This window comes from Urocampus carinirostris, chromosome 5 (genome assembly GCF_059441175.1).
Source record: "Urocampus carinirostris isolate Australia breed hairy pipefish chromosome 5, RoL_Ucar_1.0, whole genome shotgun sequence".
NCBI classification, from domain to species: domain Eukaryota; kingdom Metazoa; phylum Chordata; class Actinopteri; order Syngnathiformes; family Syngnathidae; genus Urocampus; species Urocampus carinirostris.
In genome coordinates this window covers 30,699,691-30,707,641 of record NC_142353.1, presented here as the reverse complement: position 1 = coordinate 30,707,641, position 7,951 = coordinate 30,699,691, and the positions used below count along the sequence as shown (strand labels likewise).

The window sequence follows — 7,951 nt, the reverse complement described above, 5'->3', positions numbered from 1 at the left end:
AGCATCTACTGTGGTGTGTCTTGGGCAAGCGCACCCTGGTGGCGCCCGTCCCTCTCCAGGACATCATATGTTTCCAACCGGTCTCGAACCATAAATAAAGTAAAACAAAAAAAGTACTTAATTAAGCAAGTGGATCCCGTGACCCCAAGGGTCGTAGCGGCAGCATATCCTGTGGTGTGTCTTAGGTAAGTACCTGTACATCCTGGTGGCGCCATTGTCTCTCCAGACCAACATTTTTCCACCCGTTCTTTTATATAATATCCAGCAGGTGGCAGTGTGGCATCGGTTTAAACAAGCCCCTCCTTTTTACTTAGACTTTCCAATGCTTCTTTTGTGGCGTTCAAGGACACAACGGTGATAGAAAATCATAGGGTTAAGAGAGTGAAATAGAATTATAGTCGATAATAAACACTACACATTTTATGATACTTATATAATTATTTTAATGATTATTTTTTTTAATCAAGTAAAATATTGTCACCGTAATTTGTCAATAGTAGTGGTGATGTCTCCTACCTCTCCACTGCCGTGAACATATCAGCACTTCCTGTATCAAATCGCGCCTACCCCTCTCCTTTCGGCGGCTGAGGGGGTTGACCGTCGGGTTGGGGGGGGGGCGCGACTGCCCATCAAACAGCCATAAAAAATGTGTAGAAAAGGTGAATATAAAAGGCGACTTGACAGCCGACGGCGAGCTTAAAGCTATTTCCTTCGTCTCAAAGTTTGCTTTCGGAGCGAATGGACGAGAGCAGGAGCAGAACAGCCCGACCACCACCGAAGGTAACTTACCGGGTGAAGCTTCGCATTGTGTCCGCTCGTGTCAACTGCTACGCGGGGTAGAGAGAACCAGACTGCTCCGCTGACGAGAACGCTGCTGTCTTGCCAACTGTCAAAAGTGGAACATTTTGTAATTTCCACTTTTGGTGTTGATATATAATTGAGTCCGTTTTTAATCATTTGTGGTGCTTCAATAAATAGCACCCCCTTTTTATACACGCTACCTGAACAGTGACGGGGGAAAAGACGAGTTTTTGCTTAAATATTTCGTATTAAAAAAATATTCCTATTTTTTTGCCTTTTGCTTTTCTGATTATTCTATGTTTCGCTGAACACTTTCTTTTTCGTATTAAGAAAATATTCACACTACAATAAATCATGCACACCTCTCCTAAAGGGACAGTGTATATTTTTAGCGCCCCCTCGTGGGAACGAAACATTCATATAAATATTGTAATCCCTCGCTAAAACACGATTTACTTTTCACGTTTTCACAAGTTCACAGATTTGAATAGTGTGTTGGTTTCTTCATTCCGATTGGTTAAACGTACGAGGGGACACTGTAAACCAATATTGATTTAAATATTAAGCCAATATACATGAACGATCTTATCAACATGCATTTTTTGAAAAATACTCGTAGAAATATTTACATAACATAAGACTTACCTTCAAGAGGCTGATTTCTTGCTGCTATGGGTACCCCAAAACTTAAGAAATTATAATGAGGCGTAAAATGATGCGGTTTGGTCACTTTGAGACTCAATAGTTTGTATTGTTCCTTGTACTTTGTAACACTCATTTTCAGTGGCATTACATAACACTCCGACTTCTAGTGTTCCAATAATATACACTGTCCCTCAAAATGTCAATACCTTTAGTCATTGTACACAAAATCTCTTAAGTCACGCGGCATTTAGCATGCATGTGGGTATTGTTTTCTATATTTACTGATTTTGGACGTTGTGATTTAAAGATATGAGTGGTAGAGATGGACAAGTAGTAGATCTACATCTTGCAAAACAGGAACATATCTTGATAACAGGAGGACAAAGGCTTCATTTCAACTCAAGTGATTAGAATTGTAAAATTCAATTTTGATAATATTTTAAATAAATTATATTGCAAAACGCTTTTTATTTTAAATGGCCATTTTTGTCAATTAAATGATCGTTTTAAGGTAGTTTTCATGAATTATATCTTTGTTCTAAGGCTGTTTTTATTGATGGAACGCTCCTTTTTTCAATTGAATTATGGCACTGTTGGGCTTCCGTAATATCATACTCTTACTTAGCCTGCACAGACTCCGCCACTATGCCGTAAGGGACATTAGCCGAGCGAAAGAGGACCAGGGGTGGGGGCAAGGGTAATAGCGGTGCTCGGATTATAATGGACTGAACCATTTCAAGGCAGTGGAGGATTTCCGAAGCTGCCTTTTGACATTTTTGTTTCACTTTTTTTTTTTTTTTTTTACATTTTAGCGAGCGTGTTTTTCATTATATTTAAGCCTATCCTGTCTTTTATTAAGGAAAACCAGGGATGTGATTTTTCCGCTAATTCGCGGAATTCCGCTTTCGCTCCAAAAATAAAATTTTAAAATTTCCGATTCTTTTAAATGGTAAAAAAAACGATTTCGTCTCGACAGCGTTCCATTTTAGTGTTTCCGTAACTGAAATGAAACGTACTTGCGATTGGTTGAAGTCTCCGTGTTGACCAATAAACGCGCTCCTTATAAAGGCGTAGGAGTATGCCATTGTTCATTTCTCACACGTTTTTGCCGAGTGTTTAAAGAAAGATGTCCGAGATCGAACGCAAAGATGCTCCGCGAGTTAAAGAAATTGCTAAGATCGTAAAAAAACAAGTTTCGATCGGACTGGTTAGAGAAGGAATTATCTACAAATGTTGGTGACCCCGACGTGATCCAATGTAGCGAGCAGAGACGGGAGTCGTAAGCGGAGTGTCAAACAAAGGTGCCAACGAAAGCTGCTTTAATGACATTTAAACTGGCGATAACAAAACAAACACGAGAGTGGCTAGAACCGGCCGAATTAAGAGTCCCCCTAGGAACTCGCTAACTAAACAATGGTTCCGTGGGTGAATTATGTACAACCCACTACAGTACTTTCATTTATAGATAACATCTTCTTCTATAACAAAGACATTTATGGTATGTTCTAATATGAGTTACTTTTCATTTGGTCATGATACAATTATTTGTTCATGAAATTTGAACTCTTCAACATGATTTATGTGTTAACTTAGTAATCACATGAGTTAGATATGATGATATTCTCAGTGATAGTTTTTAATAGCAAAGGCAGTCCAATGTTTTTTAATGTGACTGATTTTGAGTTGACTTAAACTGTAATTTTATATGGGATAGTTCAAAATACATTGAAAATGTATGCTGTTGTTTTGTCTATTTCTTTGTCATCTGAGTGCATTGAAAGTACTTAAAAACACGGAAAACCCATGACCTCCGGGGGGCTTCGCCCCACTTCTCCCCCCACCAGGGCACTGCCCTGGACCTAGCTGGGTGCCCGCGGCCCCCAGACCCCCGCCTAATTTTCAGATAATTTCACTTTGGTCAAATCACATCCCTGGAAAACAGAGTTTTAAAAATTCTATAATTTTGGGGGGAGCAAAATGCTTCCAGTTTTATATGTATTTCCAAAATCAAAAAATATGATCTTACTATATTATAACCTGCTTATAAATATTAGAAACAGGGATAAAATAGGCTTATTCATACGCCATGAATGATTTAGAAAAATAAACTATGTGCAAATTAAAAAAAATAATTGTGGAAAAATGGATAGTTTTTAAATATACTAATCATCTCTCTCATGTTTTATGTCAGTTACAAATCAATTTTCCTAGAAAATCTCAATGACTGATCACTGGTGAGCTATTTTTAAAACCAGTCTGCAGGCACCTCGTGCCCGCCCGCACCATGTTGGTGACCCCTCGTCTAGTCAAATAAAAAAACGCAATGTTATTCCAGCTGACTGGGTGACTAGAGACTGAGAGGGAAAATAAACTTGAAAGTTGTGACCCCTGGTATAAAGTTACGAGTTGAACGAGAAAGACAACCAGATATACATCTTACAAAACTGGGAAATATTTTGAGAAAAGTAGTACAAAGTCATCATGATGACCAAACATGTAACGAGTGTCTTGGAGTCCTGGTAAAATTTTTGACATAAGTGATGGAACCAAAACAAGAATCTGCACACTACGAATCAAATGAAGGAGTTCTGGTCAACAGTAACATATTTGATTTCTTTGGAGATAATATTTATAAAAACTGTAATGATAATTAGATTTCGGGGAGTTTTTTTTGTCCCATTTTAGTTACAAGGTTCGCACGGGCGCTTGTAATCCTTGAGAATACTTAAATTTGAATGTTGTGTTTTAATAGATCAAAAGGTGATTGCATTCTGGGTGAAGTGCTTGTAAATACTTAAAATTGTTGCCATGTCTTCTTAAAAATGGCACAGACCCTGGTGGCTTATATTTGCCATTGTGTTTCTTCCCTCGTGATTAACTGCAGCTGGCATTCGTTTGTATGGCATTGTCCTTTAAGGCGTCATCGCCCCCTATGTGTCATGCCTAAGACGACAAGTGCATGCTACACCCAAAAAAGGCACTATGAAGTATTACGTATCAATTATGGATCTTTCTTATGGGCCATGCAACAAATCAAGGTAGCAGTTCCCAGTGGTAAATTTTTAACGGGAAGAACCTCCTGCTTTTGTAAATGTAACATGCATAGTACTGCAATAAGTCTGCTAAGAAATGACTCCCAACATTGCTCTCTGGTGGCTTTGCTATTGCATTTCTTCTTCCCTCATGATTTAAAATCTTTGGCATTGTCCTACGAAGCGTCATCGCCCCTTACGGCCACTATGAAATACGTGTTAGTGTGAAAAGAATGTCTTGCAACTGAAAATGTAGTAACATTCATTATTTCATTATCGGTACCGCTTATCCTCAGTAGGGTCGCGGTGGTGTAGGAGCCCATCCCAGCTATCTTTGGGCAGTGGGCAGGGGACACCTTGAACTGGTTGCCGGCCAGTCGCAGGGCACCCGGAGACAGAAAAATCACTCGCTCATTCACACCTAGGGACAATTTGGATTGGCCATTTAGCCTGACATGCATGTTTTTGGATTGTGGGAGGAAACCGGAGTGCCCGGAGGAAAGCCACACAAGCACGGGGAGAACATGCAAACTCCACACAGGAAGGTTTGATCTCATGACCTCAGAACTGTGCCGCACACGCGCATACCACTGTGCTGCCGTGCTGCCCATGTAGTAACATATTACTTTAAATTTTACTCTTTACTCTTTAACTCTTACTGTATACTAGGAGAGATTTGTCTATAAAAAACAATATATTCATAATTTACTCAGGATCTTAAACTTGCATGTTTAATTTAAATTGGTACTGGAAAAATGGCTTTGGAAGTCCTTAAAGGTGTTGTCCGTTACTCCAAAATATTCAATTTGATGTCACCATCATCTTGCTGAAATCATCATTGCAGCATCTGTCAAGCTGCTTCTGTGGCGCGTGCATGTACACGTCTATCTTGGATATGCTTGAACTAACTCTTATTTTTTCTTCTTTTTGGGGGATTGGGCTGGCATTTGGACTGTATTTGAAACCGTACTTTTCTTACTTTTACCATTTTCATGCTAAAATAAAATAAAACAACGAGCATGAGCATGAAATCACTCCCCCCTTTTCGCCCGCCTCCTTTCCCTCAGCCTAATGCTCTCTGTGGCCGTAACCTCGATGATGAAAGAAGGATAAAAGCAGATAGATGCTGTGACAAAATAATATATAAATCCTGTTTGAACTCAGTTGGGCATTGTTAACACACCAAATTTTTTAAACTTTTTATGGACACCATAAACCTCTTTAAAAAGTGCTTGAATTTGGTCATGAAAAAGGTAAACGAACCCTGTAGTAACTCATGGTTGACCGGTATGGTATGCCTTACCGATATCGACCTGGTAAGGTTAGCACTATTTTAACCATCAATTAATAAAATCCCGAAAGAAAAAAAGTTTACAGATTTCTTCCGGGAATAATCTGCTATTTTTAGCTTGACCCAAACCCTTTTGTCACTCAAGCTTGACAGTTAATAATAAGGCTGCACAAAAACACACGCAGCATCTGTATTTTGTCAAGCCAAATCGCGTTTGTTGGAAGGGAATCTGAGGAATGTCTGTCCCTCACATCTGTTTGATATTCAGTAGCAGGAAATCCATGAAGTTTTTGTGTGTGTGCCACGTCTAACAGGATGAGAAATAAGACTTGTTTTGTCTTGAACCTGAAAAGAACCAGCTCAGCTGTCTTAATTGTGAGGAATGCCTCAAATTCATGTGTGTTGTTGATGTACCTTTTACACAAAAACAACGATGACTGGATTAGAGGTGCAACAACTAATCAATCCTTTGTCATAATTTTATTTTGTAATATACCGAACTCTCGCTGTAACGCGAATCATCTTTTACGATCTTGCTACTTATCTGTTTCTTATCGTGCATTGTGTATTGCATTCTAATTGTCTAAAGAGTCCATCTCTTCTACCTTTAGGGCCGTAACGTTGCGATTAAATATGTACACGTATGTAAAACACCTTGACAAAAAAGGGTAATGACTAAGAGGCTCAGAGATAGTTTCTACCCAGGGCCATCACCACCCTAAACAAGCCTTCATTGTCGCCTTTCCTTTCTCTGCTGGTTACTTTGGAGACATAATGAAGGGTTTGAAAACCCCCAAAAAAGAAAAAACTCAAAGTAATAAAAACTTCACTTCATGTTGGATGCCTAACCAGAAAGAACGCAGTTCTTAAGCGTCGAAACCCGCAAGACACATGGTTTGGCTTTGAACGCTCTGGCTGCTCAATGCGGGCCATTTCAAAGCTGAAATTAAGTTTATAGTCAATGTGAAGGCAAATTTTTCACAGATTTTGGTCAAGGGTCATTAACAAAGAACAGAAAATCATCACCTGCTCTCTGCCCAGGATATTGCTGGCTCGCGATACCGCAGCAGGACCAATAACAATATAAAGCACACCTCCTAGCCACCACATTTTTGACCTGCTGCGCTCTGGTCGACTATACAAGGCCTCTTAAAACAAAGACTAACTGCTTTAGAGAGTATTTTTCCCCAGGAAGTAACATTTATTAGTCACAATTAGGTGTGATTACCTTTTTAAAAACTGTAAGCCTTCACTACTTCGTAGACTCGGTGAGCATCGCAGATTGAAACATATTTCTCTAGCCATTATCCCTGATTGCATATTGCTTTGAGGCAATTGTTAAGCCTATCAGTTCTTTTTTGCCCTCCTGTCCACCAAAAGGTTAACTGCCTTCTGTGCACCTGCGATCCATTATCCCTGATCGCAAATGGATGCAGGGACTGGCAGAGCACACGTTTGTCAAGCCTGGCAGTTCTTTTTTTGCCGTTAGTATATTCCCGCCTGAAACGAACTGCACTTGTTTGGCGCGCAATCCATTATTTCCAAATCGCGTAATGCCGCAAGCTAGGATCGGGAAATGGCATTTTTGTTGGGCTTGACAGCTCTCTTTTGGAGACCTGACAGACAAAAAGTTAATTGCACTTGTGCAGTTGTGATCCCTTATCTCTGATCCTATATTGATACGGGTGAGGATTGGGAGAGAGAAGTTTGTCGGGCCTGTTGGTCCTTTTGCCATAAGTATATTTCCACCTTAAATTAACTGCTCACGTGCGGCTGTGATCCATTAACCCTGTTTGCATAATGATTCGAGCGGGGACTGGCAGAGCGCATGTTTGTGGAGCCTTACTTTTTTTGTTTTTTGTTGCCTTTACTATATCTCTGCCTTAAATGAACTGCACTCGTGCAGCCGCAACCCACTCTCCCCGATTGCTGCAAGGTAGGACCAGCAAAGGGTATTTTCTTTGGGACTCACAGCGCTATTTTGCAGTCAAGTCCACCAAAAGCTAACTGCTCTTGTGCAACCCTGATTCATTATCCCTGATCACATATGGGTTCGACCTGGGACCTGCGGAAGGCACTTTTGTCTTGAGCCATTTAATTCTTACGCACCTGAATGAAATGCAAGGGTGTGGCCCTGATGCTTTATCCCTAGTAGACTATTGCTGACTCTGCTGACTTTCCC

General features: G+C 40.1%; 1 protein-coding gene across 1 annotated transcript in view; it reads left to right on the top strand.

Annotated features, from left to right (window-relative positions):
• Positions 1-653: 653 nt before the first annotated feature.
• cemip2 (cell migration inducing hyaluronidase 2) overlaps positions 654-7,951 on the top strand; it is a 56,262-nt gene continuing 48,964 nt past the window's right edge. Inside the window, exon 1 of the mRNA XM_088336429.1 lies at positions 654-780. The gene's annotated coding sequence lies outside the window, so the exon portion shown is untranslated. The remainder of the gene's footprint in view (positions 781-7,951) is intronic.